The sequence below is a fragment of the Staurois parvus genome, unplaced genomic scaffold (genome assembly GCF_062004578.1).
Source record: "Staurois parvus isolate SC_StPar_1 unplaced genomic scaffold, SC_StPar_1.0 ptg000251l, whole genome shotgun sequence".
NCBI classification, from domain to species: domain Eukaryota; kingdom Metazoa; phylum Chordata; class Amphibia; order Anura; family Ranidae; genus Staurois; species Staurois parvus.
The window spans coordinates 3,158,116-3,171,864 of record NW_028318047.1 but is presented as its reverse complement, the minus strand read 5'-3'; positions in this window follow the sequence as shown (position 1 = coordinate 3,171,864).

The following is a 13,749-nucleotide window of genomic DNA, read 5'->3' as shown; positions in this document are numbered from 1 at the left end:
CCATTTTATCAGGAACTGCGTCTGGCCTCCCCTCCTTCGGCAACTGAGGACAGTCTCCACTTCATATTCCTCCTGGTCACCTATGGTGACTGCCTCGGGAGGTCTAGATTCACGGTCCGGGAAGGGATCCGGTCTAGAAGGCTTCAGGAGGGACACATGGAACACAGGATGTATCCTGAGTGTCTGCGGAAGCTCGAGCTCGTAGGCCACCCTGTTGATGACTCGTTTTACAGGAAACGGGCCAATGTACTTGGGTCCCAGCTTCCTTGAAGGGCACAGCATCTTCAAATTGGTCGTTGCTAGCCAAACCCGATCTCCTGGTCGAAGCAGTAATTCTCCTCTTCTCTTACCGTCGAATGCTCGTTTACTGTCCTCTTGGGCTTTAGCGATGGCTTCCTGAATTGTCTTGTTATTGACTGAAAGGAATTCCAAGATGTCTTGAGCTGCCGGTACCGGATTCTCAGGCATAAGGTCAGGGAGGAATGTGGGATGATACCCGTAATTGGCATAGAACGGGGATTGACCCGTAGCTGAATGACTCGAGTTATTGTACGAGAATTCCGCGGAAGGCAGCAACGACAGCCAGTCATCCTGGAGGTAAGACGTGTAGCACCGCAAGTATTGTTCCATCGTCTGGTTGGTCCTCTCAGTTTGGCCGTTGGTCTGTGGATGGTAGGCGGATGAAAGCGATAGCTTGATTCCCAGCGATTTACATAAGGCTTTCCAGAATCTGGAGGTGAATTGGACCCCCCGATCGGACACTATATCTTCGGGAACCCCATGAAGCCTCACCACTTCCTTGATGAAGATCCGTGCCGTTTCTGGTGCTGATGGGGTCTTCTCCAAGGGCACGAAATGTGCCATCTTTGAAAAGCGGTCGACGACCACCATTATTGCAGTGTAGCCCTGGGATGGTGGAAGTTCGACCACGAAATCCATGGCTATCATCTGCCAGGACCGCTTGGGTATGGGCAATGGACGTAACAGTCCCCATGCCCTAGTTCTGGAGGGCTTGTTCCTTTGACAGGTGGGACAAGTTCGGACGTAATGCTCACAATCCTTGATCATGTCTGGCCACCAGAACGAGCGCCGTAATAGATCCAGAGTTTTCGTTACCCCGAAGTGGCCCGCCATTGGATGGTCGTGGCAGTGCCCCAGGACCAAGGTTCGCACTTCTTCTGGGACCATGATCCGGTCTTCCTTCCAAAACAGCCCCCCCTGGCTCTGGAGGGGTGACCCAGACGGAACTGGTAATCCTACGGAAGCATCGAGAAGCCGGGAGCGAAGTTCCGTTTGTAGAGCGAGGAAACTCCCAGAAGGCAAGATGGTGTCCGGCAGCACAGCGTCGTCGGGGTCCTCGAACATGCGGGACAGAGCGTCTGGTTTAGTGTTCTTAGACCCGGGTCGGTACGTTATATGGAATGAGAATCGAGAAAAGAAAAGGGCCCATCTTGCTTGGCGAGGTCTCAGTCGTTTCGCCGTTCTTAAATATTCAAGGTTTTTGTGATCTGTGAATATTAGAATTGGGTGCGTGGCTCCCTCCAATAAATACCTCCATTCTTCAAGAGCAGTTTTTATGGCCAGAAGCTCCCGATCTCCAATGTCATAGTTACGTTCCGCTGGTGTCAACTTCCTGGAGAAGAACGCCACGGGGTGCAGTAGTTCCTTGGTACCATTCCTTTGGGATAACACCGCACCTACCGCATTTTCGGAGGCGTCCACTTCCAAAACATATGGGAGGGAAGAATCTGGATGGCAGAGAATGGGAGCAGAGGTGAACAATTCTTTGAGTCTTTCAAATGCCGTCTGCGCTTCGGGAGTCCACTTAAAGCGGACCCCTAGTTTCGTCAGTTGTGTGATTGGGGAGACCAGACCGGAGAAGTTCCTAATAAACTTCCTGTAAAAGTTAGAGAACCCAATGAAGCGCTGTACCCCTTTTTTGTCGGCGGGTATTGGCCAATCCAAGATCGCCGTGACCTTCTGGGGATCCATCGCGACCCCCGCGGAAGAGAGAACCAGTCCCAAGAACGTTATCTCGTGCTGTTCAAAACAGCATTTTTCTGCCTTCGCGTATAGCCCGTGTAGACGCAACCGTTCTAGTACCCGTATTACGTGACCCCGATGAACCTCCCGTGAGGGGGAAAAAATTAGGATGTCATCCAAGTAGACCACCACGAAAATGTCGAGAAAATCACGAAAAACATCGTTGATAAAGTGCTGAAAGGTCGCCGGAGCATTACAGAGCCCGAACGGCATCACCAAATATTCATAGTGGCCGAATCTCGTACGGAATGCCGTCTTCCACTCATCCCCTTCCCTGATACGGACTAGGTTATAGGCCCCCCGCAGGTCTAATTTAGTAAATATCGTTGCGGATCTCAATCTCTGGAGGAGCTCGGGGACTAGGGGCAAAGGATAACGATTTTTTACTGTTATTTTGTTCAGGTCACGGTAGTCAATGCAAGGCCGTAACGATTTGTCTTTCTTCTCTACGAAGAATAATCCGGCCCCGGCTGGGGATGTGGATGGACGAATAAATCCCTTCCGTAGGTTTTCGTCAATATAATCCCTCAGCACACCCGATTCTGTTTCGGACAAGGGGAAGATACGGCCGAATGAGATTTCAGATCCGGGTAGGAGGTCTATGGGGCAGTCGTAGGAACGGTGCGGAGGGAGAACATCTGCTCCTCGCTTACTAAAGACGTCTAAGAAGTCGTGGTAGGCCGGAGGAATAACCTGGGATAGATTGGTGTCGCCATCCAAGCACAGGAGGAACCGGGGCACCATGGGTCCTGTGACGTGGCAGTGACTCAAACAATAAGGGGAGCGAAATTGAATTGTCCCCTTTTCCCAGTCAATCCGGGGGTTATGGGCCCTCAGCCAAGGGAGCCCCAGAATGACTGGAAAAAGGGGGGACGCGATGGCATCCAGGCGGAGGAACTCCTGGTGATGGTCTGCCATTGTGGTGAAAATGGGTGGTGTCTCCTGGTCCACCACCCCTGATTTTATACGGGACCCATCTGCCAAGAAGATGTTGAACCCCCTTTCTTTGGTCTGGAGTGGGATCTTTTGCTGGTGGGCAAAGGTCAGGTCGATGAAGCAACTACAGGCTCCTGAGTCAACGATTGCGGTCACCGACAATGTTCCTCCGGGGAGCTGCAAAGACACAGGAATGGCCAGGTAACTCGACTGATCATCCCTTCCTGCAGGTAAAGTAAGAGAAACGGGCGTGGACTTACTCATTTTAGCAGGACACGAGCGCACCTGATGACCAGCTTCCCCGCAGTACAGACATAGGTTCCGTGATAGTCTCCTCTGACGTTCCTCGACCGATAAGTGGGAACGGGCCAATCCCAGTTGCATGGGTTCCGGGTTGTCCCCTGTTTCCGTGCTTCGCGGATGGTTCCCTGGGGTTGGAGCTGTATCTCTGGACGGAATCCATGCCACCCTTTGACCCTGGCTGCTCCTTTCCAGCCGACGTTCCCTTAGTCTACGGTCAATTTGTATGGCCAATTCGATCAGTTTTTCCAGGGTGTCAGGTAGACCTACTCGTGCGAGTTCGTCTTTGAGAGACTCAGACAGCCCGATGCGGAACTGGTGACATAAGGCCGCATCGTTCCATATGGTGTCTCCCATGCAACGTCTAAAGTCGGCCGCATATTCCTCGGCTGCCCGGCGGCCCTGCCGTAGTGAGTATAGGGTAGTCTCTGCGGATGCAGCCCGCTGAGGGTCGTCATACAAGACGGCCATGGCCCGAAAGAACTCGGTCACGGAGTCAAGATGTGGGTCGTGCCCCTCCATCAGACGATGAGCCCAATCCTGGGGCTCATCCTGCAGGAGAGAGACTATAAACCCCACCTTGATGGACTCGGTGGTGAACGTGCGGGGCTGTAAGTCAAAGTACAGGGTACACGCACTTCGGAAGGCTCGGAAGCGGTTCCGGTCACCACGGAATCGCTCTGGCAGGGGAACGCGGGGTTCGGGAGCTAGGGGTGTGGTAACCGCTCCGGATCCCGGGTTAGCGGGAGGTTCTGCAGGTGGAGGACTCTGAGCAGGGGGAGTCAGGGGAGCTAAAGAATCCATGCGGTCCTCCAGTCGGGCGCAGCGACTGTGGAAGTTCTGGAAAGCTTGGGTCAAGGTTGCCAGGTGCTGACAAATATCCTCTAGGGACGCTGGTACACTTCCTGGCTCTGTCATGGCCGCAAGGTACTGTTATGATCCGCCGGTGGTGCCTCAGGCTGCCAGCTGGCGGACCTACTCAGAGCGTGGGGTCTAAGCCCGGGCTGTGCTTTCACCAGGGCCCCTGATGGTGGGGATGGACTTAAAACAGTCCCGGGCCAGGTCACGACCTCCGAGCAGGCCCCCCAGTGGCCGAGGAGACCTTTGGGGACAGGTACCGGGAGAGCCAGATGTGAAGTGGCTAACGGCCCTAGCAGGGTAACAACTGATCGTGAGCCCGTGAGGGTAAGCGGGGTACAGAATCAGTAGGCCAAGAGTAGTCGGGTCACACGCAGGGTCAGCAGGGGGTATCAATCCGTAGAATGGTCAGGGCAATCCGGGTCAAACGCAGGAGCAGGCAGAATAGTCAGGGTCAATCCAGGTCAAAACGCAGGGACAGGCAGAATAGTCAGGGTCAATCCGGGTCAATCACAGGGGCAGGCAGCGTAGTCAGGGTCAATCAGGGTCTCAGGCAGGTACAGGAACTTCAGGATCACAGGAAGACCTTGCGGCAACTTGTGACAGTGCAGGGCATCTTTAAATAGTGCGCCCTGCACTGTCATTGGCCGGCTAGGACGCGCCCCCGGCTGTCATTGGACGCCTGAGGCGCGCCCGCGGCTCCTACTGCGCATGCGCGGCGTCCTGTCAGCCGCGGCTCGCCGGGCCCTGGTGCCTGTGTCCCGGCGCGATCTGCCGCCACCGCGCATGCGCGAGGGACGGAGCCGCGATCGCGGCTCCATGGGCCGTGATCCCTGACAGAGTTCTTTGAACTAGGGGGATTCTTGTCTTAGCAGCCCCTGCAATCACATCCTTTTTCTTCTCTGCTAATAAATATGTGATCTTGTTTGAATATTCTAGCAGGGGAGCACAGCTATCATGGCCTGGATCTTTTCTATTGGGGATGGTCATCCTCCTCCACCAAGCAAGGAGCTTCGGGAGGGATGCACATGAAGCGGTGAAGAAGGAAGAGGGCACCCATCTAGCCAACCAGATCAGCTGAATCAACGCTAGTGATCAATGGGGTTACTGTATGGAAAATATTTAACTTCTCAATGAACTGTATTGTTAAAAATCCCATATGTGTGGTACCTAATTGGAAATATCAACTATAAAGCACCCCTTGTTTCCTTGAGACCTGCGTTTGGGGTGTCGCATTTGGGGGCATTGCACTGACACCCACTACATTTTCCTTTATTTTCACCAACCAGTTATTTTTCAACTTCCTTATTAAGTTGTTATTATTATTATTATACAGGATTTATATAGCGCCAACAGTTTGCGCAGCACTTTACAATATAAGGGAGACAGTACAATTACAATACATTTCAGTACAGAAGGAATGAGAGGGCCCTGCTCGTGGAGCTTACAATCTAAAGGAAGGGGGAGGTGAAACAGAAGGTGATAGCTGCGGGGGATGATCTGGTGGAGGTGATTCAAGTACAGTTCTTAGGTGGAGGTGGGGTAGGCTTCCCTGAAGAAGGGAGTTTTCAAGGATCGCCTAAAGGCAGACAGGGTGGGGGCTGACTGGACATGCTGTGGTAGGGAGTTCCAGAGGATGGGAGAGGCTCTGGAGAAGTCCTGGAGGCGAGCGTGGGAGGAGGTGATAAGGGAGCTAGAGAGGAAGATATCTTGAAAGGAGCGAAGTTGGCGATTTGGGTGGTATCTGTGGATGAGGTCGGTGATATAGCTAGGGGCAGTGTTGTGGATGGCTTTGTAAGCTGTGGTTAGTATTTTGAATTTTAAACGCTGGGATATTATTATTATTCTGTTATTATTATTATTCTGTTATTTTTAAAGTTCCTTTATCAGATCAAGATGCCCAGACAAAGTAGCAGTTAGAGGATTGAGACACACCATTTACCACTGGAAACAGATACAAAACCTCCTGCGCTCAGAGACCCAGATCATAATTCAGCGGGTAGAACCATATATGAGAGTTCATCCAATAGCAGATCAAAGGTTGTGCAGCTTAAACACAAGGCTGGGGAAGCCCAATAAAAACTGTAATGAAGAACAAAAACAAAAGCGCACCAACCTTGCGCATTACCTCAGTAAGTAAAGGATGAATTTATTGAACTGAGATATATATACACTCACAAAAGAAGCAATAATAAAAGCATATAAAATCCAACATTAGCGCACTAGAATACGAGACACGTGCGGATCCCATCGAAAGGGGAGACTCTCAGGATGAAGCTGATGCATTTTGAAGGGAGATCCCTACTTCCTCAGAGCTACCTGCCAGGGGTGCTCACAATGATCAGTTTTTACTCATTCATGTAAAACCTTCATCCCAAAACTGCTGTAACTGTTTATAAAGTATTAGCTGGAGTTCAGCTTGGATTTGTTAGTCTGATACTATCCTCTCCCCAGACTGACAATGCTGCTGTCAAGTGCCTCCTTTATTACTTCGTCCAGAATGCAGACACCCTAAGACAGGAAGTGTGTTACTGGTTGGATCACCAGGTTTCAAAAAGGATAAAAGCCTAAAAAGGAAAAATAATGCAGCCACAATATCTAAGGATTAGTAAGCTGTGATAATACATTTTTGTTTTTGGGTTTAATACTGCTTTAACCCCGTCTTAACTTGTCTGCCGGGTTGAGCTGTAATAGCACACTTACCTGCCCTTTGAATCCAGCTATAATCTGCAGAATTCCGCAACACACTCGGTCCCTCACTGCCATATTTGTGTTTGACTTCATCAGATGGCTGTCTCTTACAGGTCCTAGACACCAGCCCCCTGATGACCACTGTACATGTGCAGTGTATTCTACATGGCATCAAAGCCCCCTGAAATGCTTGACATGGGTATCCCTGGTGGCTTTACTAGGGGGAGGGTCTTCATTCTCACCTTAGCAAAAATGTTGAAGTACAAGCTGCACACCACAGAATAAAGGACCCCCAGCCTAAAACGCACAAAATTGTTACTTTTATTTACAGAATAAATGTGCCATTTTTTGTTCTAGCCTCTAAAATATACAATAATTATATTGGTTGTACTGTAGTAGCAATTTTGGAAAACCAGGAAACTCCGGACATGGACTTCTGAGGAAAACAAGTGATTTATTAATAACAGCGTTGTTTGACCTAACAGACAGTTTATGTTCTCATCTGCTAAGTGAGTTATAGAAAACTTCTTACAAGCGTATATACCAATGATTACGTCACAATGCATACATCCCTTCTTTCACTTTCTATACACTCAAAAGGCTTTCTAAACTCTGCAAAATATAACCTTGAACAGCAGCTGCAGATAAGAGTACTACCTACAAGCTGGTCCAGATTACTCAAAGGAAATAAGGGAGGGGGGGAAATGAGCTGAAAACTTTGCTTTTACAAACACAGACTGCTAGAAGTGTTAGAGTTTAAAGGGGAACTCTGCATTATCTGTGTGCCACCACAGTAATAGAAGATGGAAGATGTAGGATTGGCTTCCCTGCACCTGATTGCACCTATGACCCCTGTTCCCATGCCATTGTTAACAACCAGAGAACTGAAAGTTATATAAGTATAAAAGTGTAGCACCCTTCAAGATAGGTGCTGGGGTTAGATAGACATAATTAGTTGTGTTTTTGATAAGTAAATTTAGTTGTCACTCTGTTGTCAGAGCGGCTGTAAATATTTGTTAGGAAAAAGCAGTCTCTGTAATTGGTGAGCTGTGATCATTTAGTTAGGTCTGCTCTCTGTGCTCAGATTCTGCCAGTCTGCCTAGCTTCCTCTATATCCTGGAAACTTTAGAAGTTTCTGGATGATAGGTGAGGAGTTATGCAAATGACAGCATGAATATTGATACAGCCTCAGCTTATCCTAGGCTCTGAGGCATGCTGGGTAACTGTATATATTCAGTGAGCACACAAGGCTCTGCGTTCTTTCCTGTCCAGGACTTATTCAGCCTGGAACAGGACATGTTGCCCTCTCAGGCATCTACTGCCACACAGCCTCAGGTGGGCGACCTGTGGGCCTGGAGGATGAGATCCTGGTTCTGCAATGCTGACTGAGGGGCTGTCTACTGAAGATCTGGTCTGGTATCACGGAGGAAGGCATCCAGCTGCTCTTGGGCCTTGTGAGTACAGATATCACTAACAGATCTTACAGACTGAGTGCTGATAAATCCCTGAAGTCAGTTGTGGGTCTAGCAAAGGGAACACTGGTTGGTGTTCCGAAGAGCATTGCCCACCTGGCCTACTTTTAAAGGGACACTGCTCTGGGGCACTAAATAAGTTACTGCTACTACTACTACTGCTACTGCTGCTACTACTACTTTTTACTACTGCCTTAAAGCTGAAGTCCACTGTTTGATTCAAGCACGGACTCTGACATAGATTGCCCTGAAGATTATATCCACTCATCTCCCTCATCCCTATCCCAGTTCTTCAAAAAAAAAAAAAAAAACAACAAAAACAACACCCCTAGACTGGTCATTGGAGACATGTGTGAATGAGCCTATGTGCCTGGCTGCGGGGCAAAATAACTGGGGAGGACCTGGACCGTATTCCTGTGGCTCCGACAGGAGTAGTACTACATAAGTTTAACTGCTTCCGTGCCGCCCTATAGCAGAAATACTGATACAGGGCAGCACGGGTGCGCAAAATCACATATATATGTGATTTTGCAGTTTCAGGTAGGTGGCGTTCGCCCTTCCCGTGCTGCCATTCACAGCCTTGGCTGTCAATCACCAGGTCCCAGCTAGTGAGCCAGTGATTTCTCGCCAGCACCCAGTGATCGCTGAGTATTTACAACGCTGTGTGTATAAACAACACAGATCTCTCCCCTGTCAGCTCTTTCACACTGCTTTGTATGGCTCTGCATAGCAGAGCCATACAAAGCAGTGTGCTTACAGTGTAAAGCACTCACACAGCACACAGTGAAACAGCACACAGTTAACCCAGTGGCATTAGTACAGTGTCAGTGCTTTTTATTAGCACTAATCGCTATATTGGTGTCACTGGGGATGTCAGTGACAACAAGTCAGTTCCCCCCAGTGTCAGAATGTCCCCCCGCAGTCCCACTATAAGTTGCTAATTGCCACCATTACTAGTAAAAAACCTAAAAAAAAAATTCCAGTATCTATACTACCATTTGTAAATGCTAAAACTTTCACGTAAACCAATTCGTTTACACATTGGGATTTTTTTTAGCAAAGATATGTTGCAGAATAAATTTTGGCCTAAATTTATGACGAAATGTGATTTTTTAAATTTTTTTACTCAACGTTTATTAGCAAAAAGTAAAAAATATTGTTTTTTTCTCAAAATTGTTGGTCTTTTTTAAGAATGGGAAGAATAATGCAAATTTATAAAACCTGAAGCAAAAACTTTTGGAGCAATTACATATCTTTTTCAAATAGAAATCAATCACATTTCCTAATTTATTCCTACAGAGAATGACAAGAGCAGCCTGCCTGGTTACTATGGGTGAAATTATAATTTCTGCACTTTTCTTATACCAACTCCAATGTCATGCACTTATCATAATGAATAATTTGATTTTCTTCATGGGGGGCAATAAACTGCTGTTTAAACAATATATAGAAGCATTCATTATTCCATTTTGTACACTTTAACACCAATAAAATTCAAGGAGTTCTATATTCTGATCTTGTGATTTCATAAAAATGACAAGCCTCTTAGGTGACATATTTTTCACTAATGATATACTTTAGAGAATATTTGATAAAAATAAATATATAGTGAGGACATTCATCAACTCATTAAGCTAATTGTAGAAGCAGTTTGGTTTAAGCCCTGAGCTATATTAAGACAAGTAGTTATGATATTGAAGTGTTTAACCAATTAGTCTGCAGCTGTGAGCACAGGTAGGTTTAATTTGGTGATATGATATGCTATTTTTGCGTGTAGTAGGTTTTTTTTCTGTTGGCTATATGCATATCATTCTAAAGCCTTTCTGCTACTAATGGATACTGTTCTGTTACTAATGGATAAACTTGTATGAGAACCTATGAACCTGTGAACATATAACTTTTTATTTACAAACTTTTTTTTTTTTTTTAAGAAATAGACTGCAAAATGGCATTACAGCATCAGGTAGAATATAGAACAGAAACAAGGCACAACTGTAGTATTCATTTCAAAAGGTACAATCATGTAAAGTAAAGAAAAAAAGGAAAAAAAGAGAAAAGAAATTAAGTACATGAACAATATAGGTAGAGAGGTAGGCAGAGTTATACAGCTACCTGCAAAGTAACTCAATCAATCAAAACATGAGTGGTCCTTAGTCATATAGTAAATGTCTATGAGTTCTCCAAATTTCCCATTTTCTGTCAAATAAGTGCATCTTATCCAATAAAGTATAATGATTTGTTTCCATGACCATCACTGCATCAACTCTATGCAGAACTGTGGCCAATGGTACCGTGAGGGATTTCCAGTGTAGGGCAATAGCCCATAGGGTTGATATACAGATGGTATGGATTAGCCTTATAACCTCAGTCTGAACTCTCGAGATATGGGCTCCTAGTAGGCAGGACTGCATAGACAGATGCATTGGGGCACCTGCCACAGCAGAGGCCACTTCAGAGATTTTGCGCCACACCAATGAGAGGCTTGGGCAGGCCCAAAATATATGCACTTGGGTACCAGCAAGGCCACAGCCCTGGAAACAAAGGTGGGACGTCCCTGGATACATGACATGTAGTCTAGATGGGGTATAATATCATCTGGTTATTACTTTGAGGGCTGTCTCCCAGACAGAAAGAGTTCTAGAGCTCTTACGCATATTATCCACCATGGAATCCCAATCCTCATCAGAAAAAGTGACACCACTATCTGCCTCCCATTTCTGTCTATAAAGGGGGGTGCGGGAAAGGAAGTAACCAAAAATTGGCGATACAAATCTGAAATAAGACCCCTGCCCCAAGGAGAGTCACGGATAATACGTTCGAAAAATGAATTCGGAGATGAAGGTGTAAGACCAAAATGTGAGTTAAGAAAATGTCTAACCTGTCAATAATGATAATATCAAAAAGTATGTGTAGCATCTCAAAAGTGATATAAGATCTTCATCTTTGAAAGTCAGATAACCTGATAAAGGATCTATCATACAACCAACGGAATGCCTGTAGAGATGAGAATGCTGTAATAAAATTCGGGTCACCAAAAAATGATGAACCTGGTGAGACAGTGGAGACAAGATTTAATTTAAGTTTATATCAGGACCAAAGCATCAATGATTGGGCAACAATGGAATTATAAATCAAAACAAGCAAGGGGGGGGGGGATTTTGGACCATAATATGCCTGGTAGATAGAACGGATGTGTAGACTGAGATTCAAATCTGATCCAAGGGACCTGGGAATTAATAGTCGCCCATTGTGATAGCTGTGTGAAACAGGCCGACAGGTAGTAAAGCCAGAAATTGGGGAGGCCTCTCGCCTGTTGCGATCGGTATAGGACCAATGATGTAAAACAAGGGCGTTTGTTACGCCAAATAAAATTATTAACTGTCCCTCAAGGTTCTGTCCTTGGAACCCTTCTCTTCTCCATCTACACCTCCTCCCTTGGTCACTTGATAAGCTCCCAATTCAATTACCATCTCTATGCTGATGACACGCAAATCTATCTGTCTACCTCTCACCTCACTCCTTCAGTTTCCACCCGCATCGCTAGCCTGCTAAGTGACATATTGGCTTGGATGTCGCTCCACTTCCTCAAACTTCCTCAAACTCAACCTTTCCAAAACTGAGCTTCTGGTATTCCCCCCTGCCCGCGCCACCCCCACTGACTTCACCATAAATATCGCTGACACCATCCTCAGTCCATCCCCTCACGCCCTGGGTACGAGGTGTAATACTAGACTCCCATCTGTCCTTCCAGCCCCAGATCCAATCACTGACAAAATCATGTAGATTTCACCTCCGCAACATCTCCAAGACATGACTGTTCCTAACCCCGGAAACTACTAGGCAACTTATTCACTCCCTTGTCATATCATGCCTCGACTACTGTAACTCCCTCCTCATTGGCCTACCTCATCGCAGGCTATCCCCCCTACAGTCTATCATGAAAGCTGCTGCCAGACTCATCCACCTCACTAACCGCTCTGTATCTGCCACCCCTCTTTGCCAATCTCTCCACTGGCTCCCAGTTGCCCAACGGATAAAATTCAATGACATATAAAGCCATCCACAACACTGCCCCAATTTACATAACCGATCTTATCTCTAAATATCAGCCAAACCGTACACTCTGCTCCTCGCAAGACCTCTTACTCTCTAGCTCCCTTATCTCCTCCTCCCATGGTCATCTCCAAGACTTCTCCACGGTGTCACCCATCCTCTGGAACTCCCTACCCCGATCTATCAGACTTTCACCTTCTCTACTTGCCTTTCGGCGATCACTGAAAACCTATCTCTTCAGGGAAGCCTATTCCGCCCTCTGCTAATTCTGGAATCCTCTACTCTTCCAACCACTCCATCCCCCACAGTTACTACCTACTGTACCATTCACCCCTCACTCCTAGATTGTAAGCTCCAAGCAGCAGGGCCTTCAAATCCCTCTTGTATTGAACTGTATTGTTACTGTATTGTCTTCCACTATAATGTAAAGTGCTGAGCAAACTGTTGGCGCTATATAAATCCTGTATAATAATAATAATTATTAATCATCCGTTGAAAGCAATCTACGAAAGTTTTTGAGACAGGGATTGGGAGTGCTCTAAATAAGTAAAGTAATTTAGGAAAGACATTCATTTTTACTGCCGTGACTCTGCCCAAAAATGACATAGGGTATCCATGCCAGATCTTCAACAGAGTAGAGAGGCGTGACACACATGGTGGGTAATTAACAGCAAATAATTTTGAGTATCTGGGGGTGAGGTAGATACCTAGGTATGAAATCTGGTCTGTGGCCCAACAAAATTAAAAAGAACTGTGGAGGGAATCAGGAACATAAATAGGCATAACTACTGATTTGATAAAATTTACAGTAAGACCTGATACTGTTGCAAAGTCATTCAATAATGTGCATAAATTAGGCAATGACACTTACGGTTTAGTTAGGAAGAGCATAACATCATCTGCATACATACATATTTTGAATTGTGAAACCAATAATGGGTAACCAGTAAGTAACAAACATATGAATATGTAGAGATCACAGCATCGCTCAAAAACCTATCCAAACAGTGTATAATATGTAAATAAGCAAATTCCTTTCATCCTGGTTCTTGCCTGACTCTCCTCCTTTCCCTTCGTGGAGATGGAGTATGCCAAATGGGAGATACCCTAGGGGTGGACATTGAGGTGAGGGAGCATCCGCCAGGCCTAATTTAGCCAGAATTTCTTGGCCTTCAGGAAGAGATGTAGCTATGTATGTGCTACCATTGTGTGGAGCTTTCAGTTTAAAGGGAAAGCCCCATTTACGATCTGAAAAAAGGGCAGATGTGATTTCCTTCATTTTTCTGCATTTCTCCAACGTAGCCGGAGAGACATCCGGAAATATTTGCAAAGTTGAACCTTCAAAGGTTATCATTGGGGTATTACGAGCAGCCCTGAGTATATCTTCTTTGGTCAG